This window comes from Atta colombica, unplaced genomic scaffold (genome assembly GCF_001594045.1).
Source record: "Atta colombica isolate Treedump-2 unplaced genomic scaffold, Acol1.0 scaffold121, whole genome shotgun sequence".
NCBI classification, from domain to species: domain Eukaryota; kingdom Metazoa; phylum Arthropoda; class Insecta; order Hymenoptera; family Formicidae; genus Atta; species Atta colombica.
In genome coordinates this window covers 938,076-950,888 of record NW_017259208.1, presented here as the reverse complement: position 1 = coordinate 950,888, position 12,813 = coordinate 938,076, and the positions used below count along the sequence as shown (strand labels likewise).

The following is a 12,813-nucleotide window of genomic DNA, read 5'->3' as shown; positions in this document are numbered from 1 at the left end:
CTATGAGGACTCCATCGTATTTCAAATAAATTTATTTATAAAATATATATTTTATTTAAAATTTATATTTCTCCTTTAAAATATATATTTTAAATAAATTTATTTGAAATATAAATACGATCGAGCCCTCACGGCAAGAAAACGTGGAAATGAGATAGCAGATATAGAGCCATAGATAAGTCAGCGCGAGAGCGAGATGGCACAATGAAGGCCGGCGCGGTAGAGACGGTAGAGTTGGTACAGGGCATAGGCGATCGCGCCATCGCGCCCGAAGCTCGCCCGGCCCAAGCCAAGTTAGTTAGCAGTCGATGCGCACACGCGACGCGCTCCGGACGTACTTCGCGGCACCGCTCCTTCCTCTGCCACGCACTCGTGTCCGACTCCGCGCCGCCGTGTGTCGCTTCGTCAGTCGCTGGTCGCACGTACGAGACGACCCCGCGAAGGAAATTGCGGCTTCCGTTTTCGAAAGCACGCTTCCACCTTCCACCTTCCTCGAGCGACGATCAGTCGGTCGAATTACCGCGGTCTTAACGGAGCGACTAGCCACGCAGAGCTGAGTCGCGATTCGCGACGCTCCGCAGTCGTCATAAATAAGAGAAGTTTTACGAACATTCGATAAACTATCACCGGCCAGTTTTTTATCTTGATTCTCTTTCGATATTTTTCATTTTTGCGCGCCTTTGTGATTTGAATTATAATTTTTTTCGCTGGTATCCACTTGAAGATGTAATACGTTTAGTCACGTTCGAACGTTTCCTACTGAAGGTAGAAAGGCGACAGAATCTCAGTGAAGAAGCAACGAGCTGCAGTAGTGGTTTGCGTAAGTTATAAATAGGTAAATGACAATCAGTTTTTGTTTCAATTTTAAACTTATTAAAATACTTATCACACTGCTGATAGTAAGTTAAAATCGGGAGTTTGAACACACTCTAAAAATATCGGTATGACTTTAACATCATATTATATATAATGTCTATAATTCTCACCGTGTTTGGTGTGTTAAGTATTAACATATCTTTAGAGTGAACATTTCCAAACTATTGTTAATGACTTAATCACTAATAATAAGATTATGTCTTATTACATGAGAATTAGGAAGATGATACATACATTGTTATTAGAATTTTGTTAATATATTTTTGGTTATAATTAAATATTACACTATAATATTAAAAATAAAATGTTAATTTTAACAGTACGTTTTTATATATTTATAATGTCGAGTTATATTAAATCTTTCATTCAGAATAAATCGTGGATCCGGTTAAGCGATATCCGGAGTATTTGAGTTCGGGGCTTAAAAAGTATTCGGCGGATAAGACTCGAGGTCGGATCGACGTTAACTGTGGATCAATCGCGTAATTCCAGCGACGGGACAGGATGGCGTTTATTAATAACTTCGTGACAGAAGTGATATGTGCGTAGACGCAGCACGTCGCTCTCAACCTCTCGCTTACCGGAGAGCCGGCCTCTCCGTGTTTGACATAACGATAAATCACGGCCGTTCCTCGAAGCGGGCAACTCCCGCTTCGTCTTGACGAAGCTTTTCCGTCGATGCGATTGCTCTCCGTAGATATATAGGTGACTCCGTGAGTCACTTGCCGGCATGATTTTCTGCCAGCGCGAATCATCGTCAAGGAATCGCGAGAACGACGACGCGACAGTAACGACGACACGCCCGTTTTTCGCGTCGTCGCGGAGAAAAGTTTGATGTGTGCATGCGATGAGGGAATACTGCGGATACAATATCGATCCTTTCACAAGTGTTTCCAGAAGTTTTACGGTTGTACATCACCGCGAATGTTACTTTCCATTTGGAAAAAAAATTGAATGGAATTAGTATCGCAAGTATGAGTCAGCCTCGAGATGGTATCTGAAACTTTATCGCGTGACAATCGTGTTTTCTTTCGACATAAAATAAAATTCATTTATTTATATGAAGATTTATGTAACGTTGAAGTTTATGAAATTGCCGATAAAATGTGTGCTCTTTATTGTGAGAATATAGCCTTTAAGATTTAATAATAATTCTTTATTCTTTATGTACAACGATCTATATTAAGTAATTTACATTTAAAGAAAAACTTATGATAGGAACTATAAAGTTATACAAATTTTGTGTAAAATTAAGGTATCTTGTTGATGAATAAATTATACTTGGTTTAACTACAAAATAGTTCAGTCAACTATTTACGTTAATTCTGCATGTAAAACGAGTATGTTTGTCACTTTTATAGTTGCTATCCTATGTCTTTCTCTCTGAGTGTATACAAAAAGAATTATTTCCTTAAAAGCACATGTCACGTAAAAACACATATTTCCATATATTTAATAAAAATTATTATTAATATATCGCATTGCTAAAAATCAGCTTATAATTTGGTTCTACAAAGAGGAAGGTATTGTTGTATCAATCTAACAGGGATATCTGACTACGTCATTGTCAGTCGGAGAATCATTTTGAACACAATCTTCATATCATATGCATTATACAATAAAATCTTGAGCACAGACAGAATTCAGAGATGAGATCATTGCGAGTACACGAAAGTAGGCGGTCGAGCAATTCAATGAGCAACATGGCGAAGGTCACGCTTAAGTCATCGGGCGCGTTAATGTTTTATTCGTTTCATTTGCCTTGAGGATTAATGTCTAATTCGAAGCTAAGGATGGTTGAAGATCTCAGTTATCTTATCGAGACGTCTAGTCGACGATTAGTTGAAAATTTTTCATATCCGCGATTTTCACGCAATTCGTGCTGTATCTCTAGTTTGTCAGAAATGTGCGCGTTAAACACCTCAAACGTATTTTAATTTACGAGACTATTCTTGAATTCCTGAAGATCACTACAACATAATGTAAAACAGATAGCGAAGTTTCATACGTCAAAGACGTAGACAATGACGAGGGCAAGACGTAAAGTCATTGTCACGGGTGTCACAACTTAAGGCGTTGCTAATTAGCCAATTAACTTACGACGTCAAGTGAGATTTGCGTCACGTCTGTTTGCGACGAGGCGTATCATATATTTTCTCGTGTGTCGCTCCCGCAAACCTACAAGTGGATCTTGTCGCGCGGAAGTTTATTTTCTCATCATTTCTCGATGAAACTCCTGCTGGGATATAACGCTTCACTTGGCAAATCATCTTATGTTTTACTTGTGAAGTGAGCATTCTTTGTGCAGAGATATCGAAGTTGTGTCATCTCGTATGTTCCAATTTGAAGCTTAAAAATTGTTCTATATATTCACTGAATATAATTCTCTCTCACAATAAAATAAGATAAACAGTAATAAAGGGGGAAAAAAATAATAGAAAATGAGATAAATTTATATTAAATTTTTAAATACGTTGGTTTTTATTACTTATTTTGAATTAAACTTTCGTGTAAATAAGTAAATAAATTTAGAATAATCAAATGTATAACTAAATTAATTTAATTGTACAATTAAATTAATTTAATTACATGATAAGTTAAATAAACGCTCTTACATTTCGTTTCGTGAATGCAACAATGCATTACAGTGAATTTCTTCATCTTGGATGCAGAACGAGCTATTAAACGCACCTGCGCCTCGACGCTTTACTGCTCGTAATTATGCGTTGGCTGCGACATAAGTTGAATTCTCGATTAATTATTTATTCGCATTCTTTATAGATAAAAAGGAATTATTAGCGTATGCTTGATGATGATTTCCTGATGTCATCTTTAAAATTTTCTATTATGGATTTACGATAATGCTGAGTAACTAAGATATGATTATGAGATAGCAGAAATAAATTTTCACATTAATTTTAATTTTAAATATTTTGAAAAAGACTGAAATAATTTTTTAAATACTACAGCTTAATATAACAGTTAATTAAATAGTACGCGTGATAATATTATAAGGTCGAGAAAATTATTCCAATTTTAATACAAGGAAAATATCTATATGAGTTTCCGCTCTAATTGTTGAAGCATAAATTATGTATTCATAATGCGATATATATATATATATATATATATATATAATTAAAATGCGATCAATTGGGATGTGCGTATCAAATAAAGTTAAAATAAATGTAAACATTTTTATTCTTTTTCCTCTTCAATATAGCGGCTAACTACTATTTTACTTCATTTTATTTTTACTTGGCAATTATATAAATATTAAAGTAATAAAAAAATGTTAGCACAACGAAATGAATATGTTAGATACTTTGTGATAAAATCGTATCTGCAAGGAACGTCATATCATTTAATATGTAGAGCTCAATTCATCTCGTGCTTGTATCTGAGAAATTAATTCGCTTGCAGTTTTGGATTACAGCGGAGCTCTACATTTTTACATTTAAAACGGGTTGTAAAACGATGTTTGTCCATTTAGCTGATAAATCTTATTATGATAAAACCAACCACGCCAACTTTGCATTAACCAGAACGTGCCGCATATCATGCAACATGGCGATTAATTAAATGAGACGATCAGATATGCAAATTTGCCGGCACCTCATCGAACGATCTCAATTGAACTAATGTTCAAAGTTGTCACGTTAATGGAATATATATGTTCTGCATATAACGTTGAAATTTGAATCGCACCTTATCGGATGTCGTCCCACGCATAATTATTTCATCAATTTAAATTATTATTCCATCACAAGCTTTCTGGAAGCTTATCCTGAAAGCGTATTCCACATTTTCTTAACGCTTGTCTTTATGCTGGATAACGAAGCAGTTAATTAATGCATTCATCAGATATGCAAATTAAAAAGTTGTATTCTAAGTGATGAAATTAATTCACGAATTTTTGATTCTCCACGGGACGTTGATGCGCATAGAGCACGCAAGCATCGTATTTTATCCTCGTATTACGATATTCAGTCATACATCACAACAAGTGGAATACAATACACTAAATTAACTCCAATTTTTATGGTTTTATTTCGAACTGCACGTTAATTGCGCTCAGATAAATTAAAAACTATATAAGCTTAATTTTTTATTAAAAATTATTTTATTAAAAGATATATGACGCAGCTGAGTTTGATTGCGAAACTGTATTTATCTATCGTTCATTATTTGTACTTGTGTCAGCAAATATTTGCAGAGACGTGATTGTTAATAATAAAACATGTCTTTTTACCGACATTTGACTTTTATTACATTAAAAATTGCTGACATGTATGATAAGAAAGAATTACATTCAATGTTTGTTTTACTCTCTACATATTATTTATCTGGATGATTAAGAAATTGTCAACTTTATTTACTTACAGTAGAAATATACGATAATGCAAGTAAGCATACTTTGTGTTGTGTTATCATATACTTGCGATAACTCGATAAAGACTGAAAGCTAAGAGAGAGTAAATTAGAAAGAGTAAGTAAATTTATAATATATTGTCAATGTCTACAAATGCTATTACGTGTAAAAACGATTAATAGATGTTAAAAATTACATTAAAAATTTCATATTCGATTTTGTTAAAACCGAACATCTTATATGAAGAAATATACTGTTTTTTCGTTTTATTTTTACGTAAAGATTTATTCCCTTTTCGATCTTATATTACAAATTATGCCCTCTGCACATATATCGTTCATGATCCTCTCGGAAGTTAGTTAGTTAGTCGGCGACTGGTTCTCATAGTTTCTGTGATGGGTGGGCTCTCTTACGCTCTCTTGCGTTTAAACCACATGCTTCGCACACGTGTCGCATTATTATGTCAATCGTTAACACGTGCATAAATCCACGAATGGCGAAGGAACTTTGGTATGCCGAGGGCGTAACAACGCCGGATAAAGATAGGCTCCGGTTGCTAATGTAAACCATCGTCAGCTGGAAAATATTTTAAGATATTTGCCTCTCTAGATGGAAAAATATTTCTCTTGAATGAAATTCCAGTCATGTGATATAAGAATCTCTGCGAAATTTTTAGAATCTTTTTTCGACAACGAACAATGAGACATGAATAAATATATTATGTCTTTTTCACGTGCATTTATTAAATATTTGTAACTAATGTAATACGTATATATATATATATTGATATTATAATAATTAAACTTACAATCTTTTTAATATGATGTTTTATGAATGTTTAATATATATTGTATATATGTATTGTATATAATTTGTACAAAAATAATGTGTATATTAGTATATACACATATAATATCAAAATTATTTCTTAAAAAATTATTTTATAATTAATGAAACATAACATTTGCATAATGGTATCTTTTTATGAGTAGACGTGTCATTATTTTACCACATCCGGTTTGCATGCTGAAATATGAGTTATAGCAGCGTTAGCATTTTCTCTGACATTCAAGATAGAATTCTCTACGTATTGCAAGGCTTATATCTTAAGCATGCATGTTACTTTGCATATCATGATATTTAAAAAAATTTAGCTATATAATCCATACTTTCTAGAGACAATGCTATGTCTACGTCCTTCTTCTGACGCAGGATGTACATAACCGCAAGACTGCTTGTGACACTGCTTGTGTAAATTCGCTATATCTAGGTCTATATATAGATATGTGTATAATGTTGATAGCAAATATTTTAATCACATTGGAAGTTTCGTTAACCGGTAGATATAATTTTAAATATATATTTTATTTTGAGTAATCCAAATAATCCATAAATAGAAAATGAAAAGAAATATTTATCACTTGATATAAGATATAATAAATTGCATTCTCTCTAATTATGTGAAAAATTTAAATTTTTACTTATTACGAATATCGAAGCAGATAGCTTTGCGACATACATTTTTGCAAATTTTCTCGGAGATTGTCTTCATAATTAAGACCTGAAGTACCGTTCTTGCATCCTGCGTCACCTGGCTGCAATAAAGATGGCTTGTTATTAGGTATTTCTTTCAAGCGATTGCGCTTTTCCTGGAAAAGCTGTCTCTTGTCTCTTTTAATATTACAGAGGTTGAGCTTGTCTTTTAATGAATCCACTGTTTCCTTTCCTGTGTCAGTCATTTCGACAAGACGCAGTCAACGTCTCCGGTTTCTTTTAATTTTCTTTTGATTAAGAAAAGAATACTGCGAATATTTCTTTATTTCAAAAGACTTAAGTAAGTAACTTAAAGTTTCACGCCTTAAAATCTCATTGTAGACGTAACTTTATACACACATTTAACAAAGCAATTAAATTAGAACAAGAAAAGTTGTTTTCTTATTCAACTTTTTTTGTCTTCAGGATTTTTTTAAATTAAAATTTGCGATGATTCTTTGGAAAATAGATTCGTTATGTGGAAGAATCTCAACAGGCCCATTTTCAGAAAAATCAATTTTTTAAGTAATAGGAAGATGATCGTTTCTTAGTTGGCGGTAATTTATGTGATTTTTAATATAATTGTTTTAATTACTATATAATATATATAAGTAAAATTATTAAGTTAATGCTGCAGAAAATCAATAGTTTACGGTATTTTATATTTTATGTTGGATTATTTTGGAACAGATGCCGGATGATTGTCGGATAGACTGACGATTATAGTTACAGAGAATGTTATTATTATCGCATTTTATATATTTCACGCTCCATGATTTTTTGCGCAAATTTCTTTAAGCTTGTAAATAATTTATTGTGAAAAAAATTATCTCGGCTGGAAATCAGTCTGTCGAATGTCGTGCGAGCATCCTAAATCTTTATACTACCGAGGATTTGATGCGTAATAAATTTACATCGCATTATTTAAGTACTAAAATTCCAGTTTTGATCGTTGTGGATTTTATTTATTGTGAATTTACACGATCCAATACAATTCTTATTGTTTACATTACGTCGCCTGCAAAAAAAATATCAACAAAAAATTTATTTATTTTCCAAATCTTTAACGTATAACATATATTTCAATATGTCACCATATTTGTATAGTTACATTACGTGTTGTTGCACTCGTACGAGTGTAACATTCAACGAAACATGGGGGGGGGGGGTCGACGATTCGTTTTTCGTTGTTTGCATCAAATGCGACACTAGCGAAAATCCAATACTACGTGCTGTCGAAAGCATCTATATTGATTGGCGATATTTGACGAGAGATGAGAAACCGCTCGTATCCCGTATGTTTTTATCCGACCACCCTCTGTTTGAGGGTATTCTCTTCCGACGAGGATCCACAAACATTATAAGGGCGCCGAGTTGGGCCTTTAATGGATCTACTGTTTGCATCCCAGAGAGGAGAGTATCACCGGATACTCTTCTCGTCTTGCAATCGCGTCGCTCTTCGAAAATCAATCCCCCTATCCTACCGCATCACATGAGCATCGCGTCTCCACCCACATTTTTGCGATTCGTCTGCAGAATTGCTTCATTGCGCGACCGATCGCTTCAGGCCAGACGGCGCCATGGCTGATGCTTATGAGGTTCGTCGGAGAATAAAGAGACACGTCTCGCTCTCCAAGCATTTAAAGAGAATTTAAGTATTGCTAATTTAACTGAGTATTAGACAAATTGTCCAAGTTGTCTCATTTTTTTGATAAACATTTTTTTCATATAAATTATATTATTCAGATTTTGAATAAATATTTTATTTTGCGTAGTTAGAAATTATTAATATGCGCGATAAAACACAAAAATTTTTTTTTGATGGAAAATGGAATTCGAATTTTCTGATTAAATTTATTAGAATTCTAATTGAAATAATCGGAATTCTGATTGATATAATATTTCTGGTAAAATCTACTTTCTAGAATTCTAGTAGACTAAATCAGAAAATTCTGATTCGTCCATTTTCCACCAGAATTATTTAATTCAATAAGATCATTTTTCTCGGTGAATCGTTATGAATAAAAATTTTAATTTTCTGAAAATTTCATCTATATGGAGATAGATTGAAGGAAATTTTAAAATAAGAATATATTAAGAAGCATATTATTTTCAATGTAATTTTGTCTTTGTTCGAATACATTATTCGTAATGAATACAGTGTAATCTTTTGCAACATTTCAAGCATCGTTATTTATATTTAATACACCACAAAATATGGAATAAAACGCGATGTACAATTGTATGCGTTATCATATGATTGCTATTCTTACTTGCTTTTCTGTATACAATTCGATTTTTTTTTTTTTTTCAAGTTTACAAATAGCTTGAAAACGATGATTGATTATTGAAGCAACTTTCTCTCTCTCTCTCTCTGTAATAATAATAATAATAATAATAATAATATAGATATAACGTAATATACGACTTGTGTGTAAATGAAGTTAAAAGGTTGACAAATTCGAGAATATTAATATCGTCCAGAGAAGTATGTGTGTGGGATCAACGTATGCACATCTCGTTAAAATTGGCTTTGTTCTCGAATTATAACAATATTCATTGCTTCGATGCTAATCAGTGTAATTACCTGAAATATTCTCGTGGGACATTTCGCATAAATTTTATCATAAAATACCTTTTCTCCTTTCCTCCCCTTTTACACGCTTTTACCTGTAGGTAATGCATTATGACATCTCGTAATTTGATTTGCTGCGTCGGAATGAGTTCGATTCACATGCAGTTTCTTAATCCTGTGCAAGTTTCTGTAAATCGAATCGATCTTATTGTGTTGTAAAACTTTGAGTTTTCCATTAGACGGTCGCAATTAATTTCTTGATAATGATGTCCGTGTTTTAAGTCGTAGCAAACATTGCATCGCGGTAGCTGTTTTCGCAAAGCTCACATCTTTCATTATTTTTCTTTAATTACTTTTCCATTACTGGGTTCTTCGCGACGCCGAAACTAAGTCTGTTTTCGGTCGAGGAGACCGCTGCAGCACTTAACGTTTTAAATGAAGTATGAAGAATAACTGAGTATCTAATAATAAGTACTGCCGTGCATCCACGATCAGAACCAACAATAAACGTATGAAAAAACTTTCTATGATTTTAATCTAGAAAGTGGATTTATTGTTAATTAATTTCTTATTACTCTTATAAACATACATTGTTTGAGTCATTTAAATGTTTTCTTGTTGAATCAGTTTTGAAATTCATCCTTTGATAAAAAAGTTGATATACAAAATTGATAATTATATTTAATTAATACTTATTAGTCATCATTGCATTATCGTCAGTATTGATTACAATTACAATTTATTACGTTATTTATAATAACAGGGCTGGATAATATTTGAAATAGTTCCATTTTAAACGTGTAATGACATTTTCCATTTTAAATGATTTTTGGAAAATCATTTTCATTTTACATTTGAAATGAAATCATGTGTATCATTTAATCATTTATAAAATAGATAAATGCCAAATGGGCATTTTTTATGTTTTCACAAATTTTCCCTAGAATCATTGATGTATAAGAAGAACCATGACCAAAGATTTTTATGAATATTCAAACAAACTGCAAATTAAACTGTAAAAAGAAAATTAATTCTAGATATATATAATTCTAGATCTATAAGTATCGAATCTTAATAAAAAAATAAATGTTCCAGCTTTATGTAAAATACTATAGATTTATAAAAATGTATATTACTCTTAATATTTAATTTTGACCGTAACCGACGCTCCTCGTATTAATTTGATTTATTCAAATAAATGATCCCATTTCCAAATCATAATATTAAAAAATTTTTAATATTCTCGTTAGAAATACTTTATTTATATTACTGTAGTCAGGGCTTCGAATTCCATTGAAAATGGATTTTAAATGTAAAATACTTTTAAAAAATGTATACCATTTGGCGGAAAGTTTTTACGAAAAATTAGATTAAAACAAGATTTTAGATTCTTAATTTTTTATAAATATTAGTAATGGGACATAGAGTTGTTCGTTTGAAAAACCAAGAAATTCTCCGCTTCTCTCAAATAACATCATTCTCGTTACAAATATCTACGAAAAACTATGGATTTCTGAGACAAACAAATCTTTCTATGTCCCACTACGAATATCTACGAAAATTTAAGAATTTCTAAGATCTTGTCTCAATCTATATAGTTTTTCTGTACTTTTTTGTAAAAATTTTTTTTCGCTATGACAGGAAAAACCATTTTTGAAAACTATTTAAAATACTTATTTATCCATTTTACATTTAAAATGGATTTGAAAAATCTATTTTGCATTTTGCTTTTTAAATACATTTTTTAACAGTATTTTACAATTAATATTTTAAATGGAATTCGAGAGATTTTATCCAGCCCTGTAATAATAATTAATAGATATAATAATTAAATTAAAAAATTAAATCCGATAATAATTAAATTTTTGTTTAATAAGATACGAATTTCTCTGATATGTTTATTTCTTACATTTTATGTATTGTAATTTATTTTTCGAACTTTTTCAATTAATATTATATCTATAATTATATACCACAGCATTCTCTGTCGCGTATATTGCAGTGAACATTAAATGCGGTTTTGATTCTTATCAAGAACCACATTTTTATCAGCGCTTCCGGAATAAATCTTTGTAGCTTTTCCAAGTTCGCTGGGATACGATGGCTATTAAGAGGACTGTGCGGTCGAGCATCGATTTTCCCTCTTAATTCAGGAAAGGACATTACTGCACCCCTACTACCGAGCGGTGCCCACTAATATCATCGTCGGACCATGAAATTCCCAGCTGGAAACGGCTCGCAGTATTCCGCGGATGTTAAAGCTCTCCATAATTGCATCGTTGCAAGCGAAATGCGCAAAATGGTCGATTCGCTCGAGAAAGCTTGGCGATCTATGACATTTCCACGTTATCTTCTCGCCGAATGTTAATTAACCGTAAAAGTGGTCGCCAAAGTCTTACAAGGCAACCACACAAAGTGTTAAATTCTGATATTAATGAAACTTTGTATACATATAAGTTACATGAAAAGATGAATTTAGAAAATATTAGTTGCGGTGGAAAAACGGTTTGAAGGATGAAAAATCATTTCTTATAAGTAACGCGGATTTTAACTTTTTTCATTATATTTCATTGTATTATTATTATTATCTTAAAATTTATTTGACACATCAAAAAATATTTTTTTATACAAAACTTTTACAATAAAATTGCCTCTGTTTATCCACGTCAATAATATTTTTGAAAAGAATTTTTTTTTAATTAAAAAAATTGTTTATTAAAGATATTATTGACATAAATGATCAATAGAGGTAATTTTATTGTAAAGCTTTTGTATAAAACATTTTTTGATATTTTGAGTAGTTTTCAAGATATAATGGAAAAAAAAATGAAAACCGCTTTATCACATAAGGGGTGCTTTCACCCTTTCAAACTGTTTTCCCGGTGCAATATTTTCTAAAGTTATCTTTTTATCTAATCTATATGTATATAAAGTTTCATTAAAATCAGAATTTATACTTCGTACGTTTTTCTTGTTGACCTACTTCATACGAAAAAAATATGTAAGCGCTTCCGATATATAAAATAAAAACATTTCTATTCTCTCTTATTCTTTGTATTTTTTATTTTTATTTTGTAGATATTTCTTTTGTGTTAATATCTTTTTTCATTTTTGAATTTGTCATTTTTATATTTTTAAAGGATTTGCCCTAGAATATTAAAAAATGTCTTTATTATTTCTTTTTCTATTATCTTTTTTCAATTAAAAGTTTGTTTACTGAGATATTATTTCAATAAAATTCTGGGCACAGTGTAATAAGTATTTGAATAAGATGTCTCAAATATTTTATTATAAAATTCTTATAATAAATTCTTTTGTGTGTGTGTGTGTGTGTGTGTGTGTGTGTGTGTGTGTGTGTATGTGTGTGTGTGTTAAATGAGTCTGTTTTAAAGAGTTTTTAAATAGTATTTTACAAGAGTCTTTGTTGCGTTTATGTATTATTGCGTTTATGTTTCCG

The 12,813-nt window shown here is 31.6% G+C and overlaps 1 protein-coding gene across 11 annotated transcripts in view; it reads left to right on the top strand.

Moving 5' to 3' along the window:
• Positions 1-12,813, top strand: part of LOC108694670 (guanine nucleotide-releasing factor 2) — a 78,675-nt gene that overhangs the window by 42,292 nt on the left and 23,570 nt on the right. The window contains exon 1 of one of the 11 annotated variants that reach the window (XM_018204295.1): positions 316-835. The exons of the other annotated variants lie outside the window; for them this stretch is intronic. The gene's annotated coding sequence lies outside the window, so the exon portion shown is untranslated. Of the gene's footprint in view, positions 1-315; positions 836-12,813 lie in introns of those variants that run through there. 11 annotated transcript variants of the gene reach the window in all.